This window comes from Delphinus delphis, chromosome 2, assembly GCF_949987515.2.
Source record: "Delphinus delphis chromosome 2, mDelDel1.2, whole genome shotgun sequence".
Classification (NCBI taxonomy): domain Eukaryota; kingdom Metazoa; phylum Chordata; class Mammalia; order Artiodactyla; family Delphinidae; genus Delphinus; species Delphinus delphis.
In genome coordinates this window covers 151,715,308-151,729,692 of record NC_082684.1, presented here as the reverse complement: position 1 = coordinate 151,729,692, position 14,385 = coordinate 151,715,308, and positions in this window count along the sequence as shown.

Sequence of the window (14,385 nt, the reverse complement as noted above, 5' to 3'; positions counted from 1 at the left end):
TGGCCAGTTCCACGCAGAATCCCCATACCTACCAGCCTGCTCCTGTCCTCTTCGGCTGCCTGGTCATCCGGCAGTCGGAATAAAGCCAAATGGTCGATGCAAAATGCTCTGACCCTTGTGAGCATAACATGTGCTGACTAGTGTGTGTCACATACCCACAGCCAAAGCTTGCTGTGCCAGCCCCTCCAGAACTGTACAATCACGTGCTAAAGTTCTTAGGGACACACATATTGACAGACTGCTTTAATGGGTCTAAGGAGAGACTCTTTCCTGGGATTCCAAGAAGCAGGTCATTCAGAAAACAGAAAAGTAGATGAGAAATTTCTCTCTCTCTCTCTCTCTCTCTCTTTCTGTCTCTCACACACACACACACACACACACTGCAGTATATATGTTTCTACAGACACTGTAGAATGTTCCTTACAGTCTGTCCCTTCCCCCCATAATTCACATCACTGGGTAAATCTGATTTCCCCAACTTCACATATAAAAATAAATAAAAATGTTCTAAGATATCTCTTTTGCTTAAAAGTATTTAAAAACAATTCTGAATGGAAGATCGTGTTTTTAAGCTCTCACATTTTTTTCCTTCTGAGGGTGACATGTCACCATGTAAATTTGGACAAAGATCGTGGACAAGACCCTGGCCATGATAGAGTCTGCCCTTTGGGAGCGAGGCCATGCCAAAATAGATGGCAAAGGAAAACAATCCAGAGTGAACAATACTGGCCCCAAAATAGCAACAGGGTTGACAACCACAGCAGCAGGAATGGCTGCTCATCGTCTGCCAAGAGCTCCAGTTCTGGCCTGTCTCTCTGGAGGGACACACGGGACTTGGGGCCCACAAGCAAGCCAGCTGACAGCACACCATTCAGAACCTCAAATCTGAAACACTGATAACAGCACTTGGGACAGAACCATCTTCCTGAGGAGCTTTCCAAGAAGAATGAATGAGCTGACTTCCCCAGGGATGCTGGGAGCTGGCAGGATGTAGCCACTGAGCACAGCCTCTGTTGCAGCAGGACCAGGAGACTCCAAGAAATAGGTCTAAGCGTCCCCAGGCACAAATGAGGGAACTGAGACCAAAGCAAGACTGGCCCACAGTCTCACGGCTAGAAGCTCTTTCTACCAAACCATGGATCTACGGGTGTGTTGGGAGTTAGGGAAACCTCAGACATCCTTAAGTAACATCCTCAACTGAAGACAGCGTGCAGATACAGCCACAGATGTCAAAGTAATCATCAGGCAGCTCACAAGGACACAGGGCATGGAAGACACGTGGAAGAGAAGAGCCGTTGGACCAGGGATGGGGGAAGAAGCTGTCAGGAGGAGGCAGGACGCTCCCTGGAAGGGAAGCCTGAGAAAAGCAAGGGCCACAGGGGAGACAGTTCATGGTGGAAATAAATCATGAGGATTTACAGCCCTTCACCATGTTCTAGGCTGGGAAGTAGACTGGTGAGAAGCACCTAAGTACAACTGCAGGGGCTCAGGAATTGGAAAGATTGCAGCTTAGATCCCCAGCTAAGGGAAAGCCTAGAGAGATTTTGAGACCAGCAAGTGGGAAATGAGAGTACCAGGTAGACCTCTGTCCCTCCCCTGTAGGAGGATCCATGTCCCCATGATGCTGCCCAGAGTGGACAGGCCAGAGACCATGGATGACCCAACTGTTGCTTTAATTTGAATGGAAGCAGGAAATTATAGCCCCAGTTGCTGCCCAGCCCACGAGCTCTTGATAAGCAGAAGCAATTGAGGAGGAGACTTGTATTTCTTAGGTTCTGCACGGGACCCAGAGATCCAAATTACTTCTAAATGCGAGGGATGGACCAAGTCATTCCTGAATGGATCGAAACCCTGACATTAGCCCACTTCAGCCTCCCCAGCCTGTGCCTGATCAGGACCGGAACCCATGTCTGTGGCCATGAACACTCCTGAGGATGATACATTTTTCAAGAGCTACATCCCCTCCCCCAGGAACATCAGGCTTTAGCAGGAAAAAGCGTTAACACACTTTCAGCAGCATCTTAAGCAGTGTTCACGTGACTGAGTCCCAAATGAAGCACAGAAGGTATAGAAGTGTCAGCACTGATCCCAGATATGTGGGGTCCAAGCAGGAGGCAGTTACAACCAAGTCTGACTCAGCCACACGTGTGCATCATTCACACAGAAGACCACCTTGAGCTATCAGTGACAGGAAAGCAGGGGTTTGCCCATTTTACTCATTCTTTACAACCGAGAACAAATATTTACTTGGCAATTACAGAATACCTACCACCACATTAGACACCGGTGTAGAACTATACTGAATGCAAATAAGATGTTAATTATTACAACTTAATGGTGTCTTTAGAGTGAAACTCTGGATGCATTTTTAGCCTACACTCGAGAGAGCAACACGGTCAGAAGGGAATTCTCTACGGGGATTTCGGAAGAGAAATGGTGAGAGTCCAGATGTTCCCGTGTAGGCAACAGGATTTGTAATTCGGGCACAACCTCCACCTGGTGTTTATCTGAGGTTCCCTTTTGCCAGAAAGTCCTCCTCCCTCTGATAAGATGCTGTTTCATTCTCACTCTGAGGGGAACGGACACCCAGTGAGTCAGCCAGGTGGCTTCCTCCAGGTAAGCCTGGAAGGTCCTTGAAGGGTGTCTCTGCACTGAGAATCAGGTCTCCCTCCAAGACAGTCCGGGATAGTATTTCAGAAGTGAGTGGACTAGAGGCCTCAGTTCTCCTCCTGACCCCACCTTTGCCCTCAGAGCTCTGGACAATGTCGTCCAGCTGATCTGACTGGGGACTGTGTCTGGAATCCTTCAGCTGCTGAGTTACAGCAATTTTCACAAGTGGTAGCACCGAGGCAGGAGCCGTCCTGCCCTGAAGGCAGCGTGGCGATGACTCACCCAGATGAATCATTCCAGTGAGCTCTGTGAGGTCTCTGGGGGGCCAGGATCTAAACTGAGGGAGCATCAGACACCGATCACGCAAAGAATACCAGCTCAATTTCACGATTCCAGGAAAAGAACCATAGCGTTTTTCACTGGAAGAAGGCTTAGAGACCGTGCAATTCAATGCCATTATTTTGTAGATGGGCAAATGCAAGTCCAAGATCAAATGGTCACTTGGTAGCCAAGCCAGGTGAAAGTTCAGGTCTTCTGATGTCCAGCTGTGACATTCTCTCTGCCACACGGCTGGAGCACACCTCTCAATCTTTGGGAAACAAATGTGCATCTGTGTTCGAGCTTTGGTGACAGGAGTGAATTATGACTTCCCTGGGCAAAAATGCAGCCCCACTTATGCTGCTGGGCAAGCACTGTCCCTTCCATTAGGGAAGCTTAGGTTATAGCATCAATAATAAACAAGGCCACAGCTGCTGCCAAAACTGCTCACCAAAAGTTTCTTTCTTGGTATTAGAATGATGAGTGTATTTTCCCTAAGAACTTGTTTCTGGCAACGTGTACAAATAAAGCAACACACACAGTGACAAACTCTGCTGGTTACAGTTTAGCTGATGACATTCTTGTTATTGAAACAGGAAGTGACTCAGCCACGACAGATCATATATTTTATTCCATTGTGTTGGCTCATTTGAAAAGAAAATAAACTATCGCAAGGTAACAGCGTTTGTTTTCTAAATAATACCTTTTCTTTGGAGAAAAATGTAACAGAGATGAATGCTTTGAGATTTTAATGAATGTTTTCTAAGAAATTAGGGGAGGCTTCCTCAATTGATATATCATCATTAAAGTAATGTGAAGTAAGTTTCATAAGTATTATACAGAATCAAATGAGTACTTTTTAATAAAAGGAAATGCTTGTTTAATATTTTTAAGGACATGGATTCTAGTATTTGGCATACTGTTGTAAAACCTTTCACAACACTGAATAGTAGTATGACTGCTACTAACAGGAAGCTTACATTTGGTTAGGGGGACCTTTTAAGACATTAAAAGGTACTATGTTTTTAGATTTTACTAACTTTGGAATTTTTGCTCATTATGACCTGGGCTGAGCTGAAGTTTACCTTTGTCCACTAAACCTTTGCATCTACACAGTACAAATTAATAATATAAAAAATAAGTATTTCAAATGCTTAAGACATTTAAACAAATTTTTCACATAAACAGCTGAAATACTGAGACAGCTGAACATAAACAGCTGAAATACTGAGCCTATGAAATACTGAGAATATATGACAGTTCATGGGGGTATTTGAGAACAGTGCCTCTTCTACTGAAATGTGCTTAAAATAAATAATAAAGGATTTTTTAAAATTTGATCATTTGATGTTCACAAAGTCCCTTGCCCAGCCCTTAAATGATTCAAATAGAAAAGCTTCACTGATGATGGAGTTAGATGTGTGATATTTCTTGTCAATCGCTGGCTTTCCTAGTAAGGCAAACCTCCATCTGATGCATAATGTATTTGGGATGCTGTGGAGAGACTGTGGATGGCACGGTCTGGGGACCATTGATCCCACTGTGGGTCTCTTCCTGCTCAGGCAACAGAGGACCAGCTGAAGGCCCTGCCTGGGTCACAACCAGAACCAGAACCACAGCACATGGTCCCTGTCCATCCCTTTCTCTCAAAAACTTGCCATCTCCCCTTGCTGGAGAATCAGGACGGCCCTGGTTCAATTCTCTACAGATGCTCAGGCATTCAAAAGACGTAGGCTCTCTTTAATTTTTTTTCCTGCTTTTCCCTCCTTAAATCTCAGAATGAATAGTTTCCATCTGTAATTGTTGGTTTTATATTTTAAAATAGTGAACCAAGAAACTTAATGTCTCATTATCTCCAAAATGATTCGAGCATTCGCTGCATGCAACTATATTGATAACAGCCCAAGACTTCCATTTCACTTTGTCTGCTCAAAGAAGATCCCTTTTTTATTTTTCTTTACTGGTCTGTATTGCCAGATATCTGCTGTTTCCACACTCTGCATAGATCTAATTTAAGTATTAAAAAAAAGAGATAGCCCAGACATTATCCTGGATTGGCAGTTTCAAAAACACTTGTAGTTTCAAGCCATCATTGCAGATCTGAAGCAAATTATTCTTGCAAATGTGTGAAAAATTGACTTTTCTAAAAAATGGTCTGTGATGTACATGAGCTGAGACATATTCAGGAAAACCACAGTTTCTGACACCCCTCTCCATTTTCCTGGAGACATGAAGAGTTCTTGATAATTTCAATTCTCTAAAATGACAGATACCGTCAATTTGCTTTTTAGAGTATCATGTTTTCTTGTGCTCTGTCATGTAATAGTTTACCTTAAAGCATTAAGAAAACACCTCTCTGCTCTGTCATCTGTAAGGGCTTCTGGGCTCAGGAGAGCAACACGAATCTCACCACAGAAGTTCAGGGCTTTGTGGTTGTATGCTCACTGCACAAAGAGACAGTCACACCGTTAAGGTTTTCACGCTACCATGACAACATGTGATTTCCAAGTACCACTTTTTCTGCCAGACAGCTCCAGGATTTAACTCCCAAAGAGATGCTGCCTTTCAACAAGGTAATCTTTTAAAGTAGTGCTATAAATAGCTCATTACCCAGAGCGTTTTCTTTCAATAGCAAGGTGTCTGAGGATAGGTAATTCTAGACAAATATTTTCTTCAGTCCCTAAAATTAATTATTAAAATACTCTTGAAACCTGGCATGTTTTCATGAATCTGTTTATCACAACAATACTATATTCTGAAAGTAGTCTAAAGATACTCATTCAGGCGGTAATTTGCCTTATGCCAGCTGGAAGCTCTAACATCCCATGAATGAATTGTCCACAATATAACCAGGTGACCGTCATGTGTGTGTGTATGTGTGTGTGTGTGTGTGTGTCTGTGTGTGTCTGTGTGTGTGTGTGTGTCTATCTGTGTCTGTATTTGTGTATCTCTGTGAGTGTGCCTTTGAATATGTGTGCCTGTGGGTGTCTGTGTGTGTCTGTGTTTTTGTGTGTGTGAATATGTGTGTCTGTGTGTGTGTCTGCAAATGTCAGCATCTGTAAATATCTGAGTGTCTGGGTGTGTCCACTCCCAACCAAGACTTTTCTGGGGAAAATAAAAGCCAAGCAAACAAAGAAATCAAGGAAGACTGAGTGTGTTGGGACCAGAGTCACAACGATGGGCTGTGTGGAGGTGCCCCCAGCCCCGCCTGCTACACACTGGCCACCAAGGACCAAGAAGGCGCCCCAGTGGTGGGGACTCTGGAACGGTCCTGCGGTCTGAGGCTGTGGAAAGGGCAGAGTGTGACCTGATGTCTCCATTACTGAGCAGAGGGGGAAAAATGTTCACCCACCAAGATCTCGCCCTTCTCTGCCCGCCCGTTGCTGGGCCACCCCAGGAGGAAGCAGGCCTCTCTGGTTACTCATTGATGTGTCCCCATTTTCTATTGGTGGAATCTTCCCTGGAGTCAAGCTGAATTTGTCCCTGTGCCTTAGGCAAAATCGTACTTATAATTAGCAGCGTCCATGAGTTCATTTAATCCCCAACCAATCCTGTAAAGGAAGCATGTTTTTAACGGAAATCCAAAGGAGTTGAGAACCGTGTCCGCAGCCAAGTAGCTGGTTACTGTTAGAGATGAGGTCCCAAGAGCAGACCCTCCTCCGTGGCACCAAGTGAGGTGCGCTGATGACAGGAGGGGAGAGGTTACTAGAGGTCATCAACTCCGGGTCACCCAGACTGGCTGCTGGTTTCTTTAATAACAAATAAGAAATGGCAGAATTCATCAAGCCTCTGCTGTTAAAATTCCAACTGGAGGCCTAACACCTAGATCTCTCACCTCTTCCCAGACTCCTTCACCCGTGCCCTCAGACACCCCTTCCCAGACCCCTTCACACGTGCCCAGGACTCCTGGGTGACGCCTCCCGACAGGTGAAACCTCAGAGTCCAAGGCGGCCTCTAGACTGGGAAAGGCCGTGCAGACCCCATGCTGCCAAGGCTCCTGTGAGACGCAGGACTCCGAGAGAAGGAAAGGACCACTTATGGAAATGGAAAAGAAGCCCCTCCAAGGACCCAATCGTGCAAATGATGCACTTGTGCAAACAGCCCAATCATGCAAATGACCCAAGCAAAGACTTTTCACTGGAAGTGAAGCCTGCGTTTGCTCCACTCTCGGCAGCTTTAGTGTCACAAGAAATAAATCTTGGAGAACGTTCGCCTTGGAGTGTTCTAGGCTCTTGATCAGCTCAACAAACGGAGATGTTCTACTGGCTGCAGAAGTGTTAAGTAAAATCATAAGTGAATTGGATTAAAAAGCCAATTTTATGTTTATTTCCTAAAATTAGAAAATACCGACATCATTAACCTGTAGTAAGTCCCTTGTTCATGCATGCAGTCACTCAGGGACTCATCTTTTAAAAAGTGTTTACTGAGTAGCTGCTAGATCCTAGGCATTGTACTAAACGCTAAAGACAAAGACAGAAACCAATATCTAAAGCCCTGAGTATTTTACTGCTCAAAGGCGATACAGACCTCCTGGATGTATGAATTGGGTCGTCTATATAAAACAGGGCAGGTGCTCAAAACCTGAAGATCATTTATACTATATCCCTCCTTTGAAATTTAATTTCCTTGGGAAGTTTCTAGTGATTTCTATGTTTTTAGAAGGCATTATTGGTGGTTCATCTTTATTTAGGACATAGTTGATCAAAATAAGATTAAAGGCATTCACCAGCAAATATAATCATAGCCTATTTAATTTACAAGGGCAGACTTTAATCTTACTTACAATTGCCAATCTTCAAGTATTTTACTCAACTGTAATTTTTTCATATTCTCTCTCTCTTTTTTTTTTCTTTCACAATTTAATGCCCAATGGCAGTCTTCGGATTTATACCAAATGCATCAATCACTATTCTTTGGCAATCTTCCCTTTTCTCTTAGCCTTCTTATAAACTCTAGCTCTGAATGTTAATTATTAGAGGCTGCCTTACCTAGTAGTCGGCGACATTACTGCCTTTAGAAAATTCTCTTCAGATGGGTGCCTGCTGACATTCGCAGAAGGAGGAAGGATGGCTGAAGACTCTGGTACCACTTCCTTGAAGTGGACAGTCTAATAAGGAAGATAGGGATTCACAAGTAACACAAGACGACCACAACCTCCAGACAGGCAAACACTCGGAAAGTCTGCCCCCCAAGCACCATTTTTTTTTTTTTTTTTTTTTTCCAAGCACCATTTTGCAGGAAGTTAATTGAGTTAAATGTCTGACTGGAGCCACAAACTCTATCCATCTTTGAATGCCCTGTTGTGGTGATGAGCCATGGGAATGGGAATCAGTGCCTCTTATTAGGGAGCTCACAGATCTCGGGGAGGAGAGAAGCATAGCAATCCACGGTTACAGCACAGAGGTGACAGAGGACATGGCGAGGGGCCTGGTACTTAGATGGGGTGATGGGGAAGGCTCTAGAGGTGCATTTGGGCTGAGTCTCAAAGGACAGTTACGGAAGGCTCTCAGTATTCAAAGGCTGGCCACCTGGCTGACCAAATCAGAGAGGGTTTGAGGAAGCAGTGGCAACGATGTGACAGCCCAGCGGTTTCAGCAGCCAGGACCGAGGGCAGGATAAAGCAATTAAGGCCGGTCTGCAGGCCCCACAGCTCATCGCTTCAGACCCACGATGGGATTACAATTTGCTTTATCTCCCTGTTACCAAATCCTGATGATTGCCCTCAGAAACAAATCTGCTATCTTTTCTCTGTATCTCCATTGCTACTATCACACAGCACTGTGGTCCTGCCCGTGGGCCTGGTGCTCAGACTGCCCTGCTCCAATTCCCAGCCCTGTCACTCTGAGGCTACAGGGCTTGGGCTGTGAGCTCTGGAGCATCCCCTCAGCCCACCCCTCCCTACCTTTCAACCTGGGCCACAACTCACAGCCAGATGACCCTAGCCAAGTGACTTCTCCTGTGCTCACTTCAGTTTCCAGATCTATAAAATGGGGTAACGATAGCCTTTGTCTTGGAGGCTTGTGCTGCCAAACATATATGCAGTGTCACCTCTCCTTATTCCTCCTGGGTGATTTTGAGCAAGTTATATTACCTCTTGTGCCTCAGTTTCCTCTTTACTTAACTTCTCAGCGGTGGGGTGGTGATGAGGATTCAGTTGGATAATCCCCAGTAAGCACTGAGCATAGTAATCAGGAAAGGATGTGGTATCCAACTTTGTTTCTATTCAGCCTGTCTTGTGAGAGTTGCTTAATGTTTATCATCACTGCCCAGCTCCCTCTTACCACTTGCCTGCCCGTCTTGCCATATTCTTTCTGCTGGTCCACACTCCTGCCAGAATTGCTTTCCAAGAAAAATTCCCCCCGTGTCCTCTGTTCTCACCCTCCCAGGTGCTCACCTCCTCATAACACTGGACAGCATGCCAGTGTTACTTCTGGTCCTTCTACCTGCCTGTCACCGCCTGTCGAGATCACCACCATGACACTCCCCGTTCCTCTGCTGAAGTCAACATCTCCCTTCCGCATTCCCGCTCTACCGCGCGCCTCTGCGAAAGGTCTACTCTGCCTTCTCCAGGCTGATGACCTTATATTGGTATGCTGAAAGGAAGAGGCCTTACTCCTAATCCCTCATCCACTGGCCAGAACACAGCGCCAGCTCTGTATCCTGGATAAACCGTGCTCAACATAGGTGTCCCCCCCTGTTGGTTTGTATCAACAATCTATCAAGTGTTTATGGGAACACTGAGACTTGTGCCCCTAAGGCTTGATGGATGCTAGTTTTTTCAAGAACAAAAGGATTAAGCCCTAAAAGTGACCATATTATCTAAAAAAATATTTTAAATTTTAAGTAACATATCCTTTACTATCCAAAAATGTTTATTGTTGACAATCTAGGAAACTAGGTGGAGTCTGTCATGTCCCCTTATTCTACTACTAAGTACTATTTAATACAAGTTAATTTATATTGTTTTTATGGACTGCAAAAAACGACCTCCCAAAAGAACCACGTTAAAACCCTGGAACCTATGAATGTGATCTTATTTGGAAAATGGGTCCTTGCAGATGTAATTAAATTAAGGATCTTGAGATGAGCTCATCCTGGATTATCCAGGTGGGCCCTGAATCCAATGACATGTATATTTAGGAGAGAAGAGAGATGGAGATTTGAGACAGAAGAGGAGGAGGCCATGTGGCCAGGGAGGAGCGATTAGAGGGATGCAGCCACAAACCAAGGAAGCTGGAAGCCACCGGAAGCTGGAAGAGCAGAATGATCCTCCCCCAGAGCCTCCAGAGGGACCGTGGCCCTGCCAGCACCTTCGTTGAGACTCATGGCCTCCAGACAGTGAGAGAATAAATTTCAGTTGTTTTAAGCTACCAAGTTTGCAATTTGTTACAGCATCCATACGAAACTAATATATGATAAACAAATATTAATTTTATATTCTGATTCATTAGATGCTTTAAATCAACATCCTTTCTGCCTGTCTCTCTCTTTCTTTGTCTCTCATTTTCTCTCTCTCTCTCTCTGTTCTAAGAACACTGCACACCTTAGTACACTTCCCCTCTGCAGCTTCCCCATCATTAACTGGAGTTCAGTATTTGTTTATGGTTCTTTGTGTGCATGTGTGTGTGTGCATGTGAAATTTACCGAAAGTTAAATATGGATCAGTACGGACACATGCAATCACCCGTGTAACCCACACCTCTATCCAGACATAGAACAAACCCATCACCCATCACCTGTCACCATCACCGATGACCATCACCAAGAGAGCTTCCTCATGCCCCTTCCCAGTCAATCTCCAGCCCTGCCCACCAGATGCAACCAAACATCAGTTTTACCTGTTCTAGAACTTGAATACTGTAGTCTGAATCTTGCAGTAGGTATTCATGTGTGCAAGGCTTCTTTCACTCATTCTAACATTCCCGAGATGTGTTTGTGTTGCCACACATGCAGTAGTTTGTTCTATTTGTTGATGAGCAGTACCACAACGGACAAGAATACCACATCTCCTGGTGATGGACACCTGGGTGGTGTCCAGTTTTTGACTATTATGGATAAACGCAATGAATGATCTTGTACAAATCTCTTTGTGAACACATTCTTTCAGTCTTTTGGTTAAAGGCCTGGAAGATCTGAGTCATAAAAGTGTATGTTTAGTTTTATTAAAAACAGTCAGATCTTTTTTCACGAGTTGTTCTAGCGTTTTACATCCTCACCAAATTGTAGCAATGTTCTGGCTGCTCCCATACATCTCCACCAACTCTTGGTGTTTCAGGGCTTCTTAACTAGCTGTTTCAGTGAGTTGTATTTCACATTTCCCTGATGATGAATAATGTTGAACGCATTTTCATGTATTTACTAACTATTTATATATATTTCCTGTGAAGTATCTGTTCAAATATTTTGCCTATTTTTTATGTTCTTTAAAAAAATGTTGTACATCCATGTTCTCCATGTTGCTCCTTTCCCCCTAATAACAAGAAAAAGTCAGAGCATCTACAAAATCCTCATTTTCTTTAGTCTACTTAAGAGCAGAGTGTGGGGGGGGCCCATGTGAACAGAATCTCAGAGGGTGTCAAGGATCTCCGAGGAGAAGCTGTGTACAGCAGACTTAGGGATGGATGAATGCTGAATTCATGACTGGATGAACGGCTAAATGTTGATTGCCTTCAATTTATTGAATGGCTATTCTTTGCCACCAACCAGGGATTTTAATGCATTATCTTTTTCAATTCTACCAAACTGATTCTAAGAGTTAGACATTTTATCTCCATTTAAAAGAAATGACCAAGGCTACACACCTAGCGTGGGTAACTAGAGTCTACAGTCCATCTTTCATACAGTGTCACACTTCCACCCTCTGAATGACTTTTGCCTTCTATGATGCTTCTTTGTTGATTTTTTTAAAAATCGGATGTGACTAGTATTGCTTAGATCCCATGCATACTCTTTTTCATGTAAGAAGCTGACATTATCTCCCCACCAAATAGTAACATGCACCAGGAGTGGTAACACGGTTGTTTTAAGACATCGACCTCCCTATGTATTGCCTACCTCCTCTGTCACAGGGAGTATTGCCTGCTTTGTGAATGGTGTGAATCCCAAACACCTGACCAGTCACAGGGCGTGAATAATATGTGCTGAATGGCTAACGGGTGCAGAGGGAAGTCATAGTGCTTATTCTCTTTGAAATTCAGCCGATGTACTGTTTCTATAACTTTTTATTTTTTTTTTGAAAAATAACCATTTTGAGTGTATCTGTATTGTGTCCAATCAGGTTCACTATTTTAAAAATAAACTATACAATCTTCTAAGAACAGGGAAGTGCACGTACAAGACAAGGACAAATTTACATTCTATAGGAAAGTAGATAAAGAAATGCATTAAAACAATAAAGAATTACCACGAAGAGATTACCTGATGATCACTAATCATCAGGAAATGAAAATCAAAACCTCAATCAGAGATCACCTCACACTGGTCAGAATAGGTATCACTAAAAAGTCCACAAGCACTACTATATATAAAACAGATAACCAACAAGGACCTACTGTATAGCATACGGAACTATATGCAATACTTTGTAATAACCCATAAGGAAAAAGAATCTGAAAAAGAATACACACACACACACACGCACACACACACACACACACACACATATATAATTGAATCACTGTGTTGTACACCTGAAACTAACACATTGTAAATTAACTATACTTCAATTTTTAAAAATCCACAAACAGTAAATGTTGGTGAGGATGTGGAGAAAAGGGAACCCTCTTACACTGTCAGTGGGAATGTAAATTGGTGAGGCCACTATGGAAAACAAAATGGAATTTTGTCAAGAAACAAAAAATAGAACTACCATATGATCCAGAAATACCACTCCTGGGTATATATCTAAAGAAAATGAAAACACTAATTTGAAAAGATACATGTACCCCAACATTCATAGCAGTGTTAGGTACAATAGCCAAGGTATGGAGACAACCTAAGTGTCCATCAACAGATGAATGGATAAAGAAGATGTGGTATATATACACACACACACACACACACACACACAATGGAATACTACTGAGCCATAAAAAACAATGAAAATTTGCCAACAACATGGATGGACCTGGAGTGTATTATGCTTAGTGAAATAAGTCAGAGAAAAACAAATACTATATGTTATCACTTATATATGGAATCTAAAGAAATAAAACAAATAAATATAACAAAACAGAAACAGACTCACAGATAAAGAGAACAAACTAGAGGTTACCAGTGGGGAGAGGGATACAGAGAGGGGCAAGATAGGGGTAGTACAAACTATTATGTATAAAAAATAAGCTACAAGGATATAGTGTACAACACAGGGAATATAGTCAATATTTGATAATAACTAGAAAAGGAGTATAATCTTTAATAATTATGAATCACTATGTAGTACACCTGAAACTTATACAATATTATAAATCAGCTATAATTCAATAAAAAATAAAATATTACTAACAGGAAAGCAAAAGAATAATCGTCCAAAAGGTAAATAAGAATATTGTAACCATGACGCCCACATACACTGCACAGAGAGCCATCATGTGCCTTCCCTTGGGCAATATATTCTTCCCTTCACCTAACTCTCCTCTGATCGGTCCAGGATGCTGACCCTCCCTCGCATAGTCACTGGATTCTTGCTTCCTTTGATCACTGCTGCCAATTACTGAGAAAACCCTGTCCCTGATATAAGCACACTCTCAAACCATATCCCAAATACAACCAGCTGCTGGTCACCAGGGGGTGGGCTCAACCTGAAGATGGTTCAAGGCAAGCCATTCCCATTCCCAGAAATTAGACTCAAGGCCAATGTCTTCCCTATGGAGGGCCAGTCACGCTCTCTGTTTCTGGGGTAAAATAAGACTGAACACAGGTTAATGATCATTTTAATCAATTCATTATGAATCATCTTCACAGCCTCTTTAATACAACAGATACAATAAGATAATAACTTCCCCTAACTTTTGATTGACAAAGGTCCCTGCCTAGAATGTTATAGGGTCATAGCCCTGGTATACTCAAGTCTGCTAAAATCTAACATACAAAATCCTGTCAAAACTTCATTTTACATACTTCAGTTTTTAAAAACTTTATTTAAAAGGATGTTTCATTAAACTCTATTTTGAAATAATAATGGAGGTAGTAGCTATAATTCAGTTTTCCATTTCGAAATTTAAAAGCACATTCTTTGTAGTCTTGGCATTTTGCTTGAAAATGAACATTATGGTATATTTCAGGAGATAATTTATATGAAAAAAACCCCACATTGAATGTCAGCTTCAACCTCATTTAAACTGTTTTCACATTCAACTAGGGGAAAGTCTAGTTGTTAATCTTGGTGAGGGTCTCTGCAGCTTCTTGGAATGAAGGCTGATGTATGGTAGGTGACAAGTAAAAGGACATTTTCTAGAT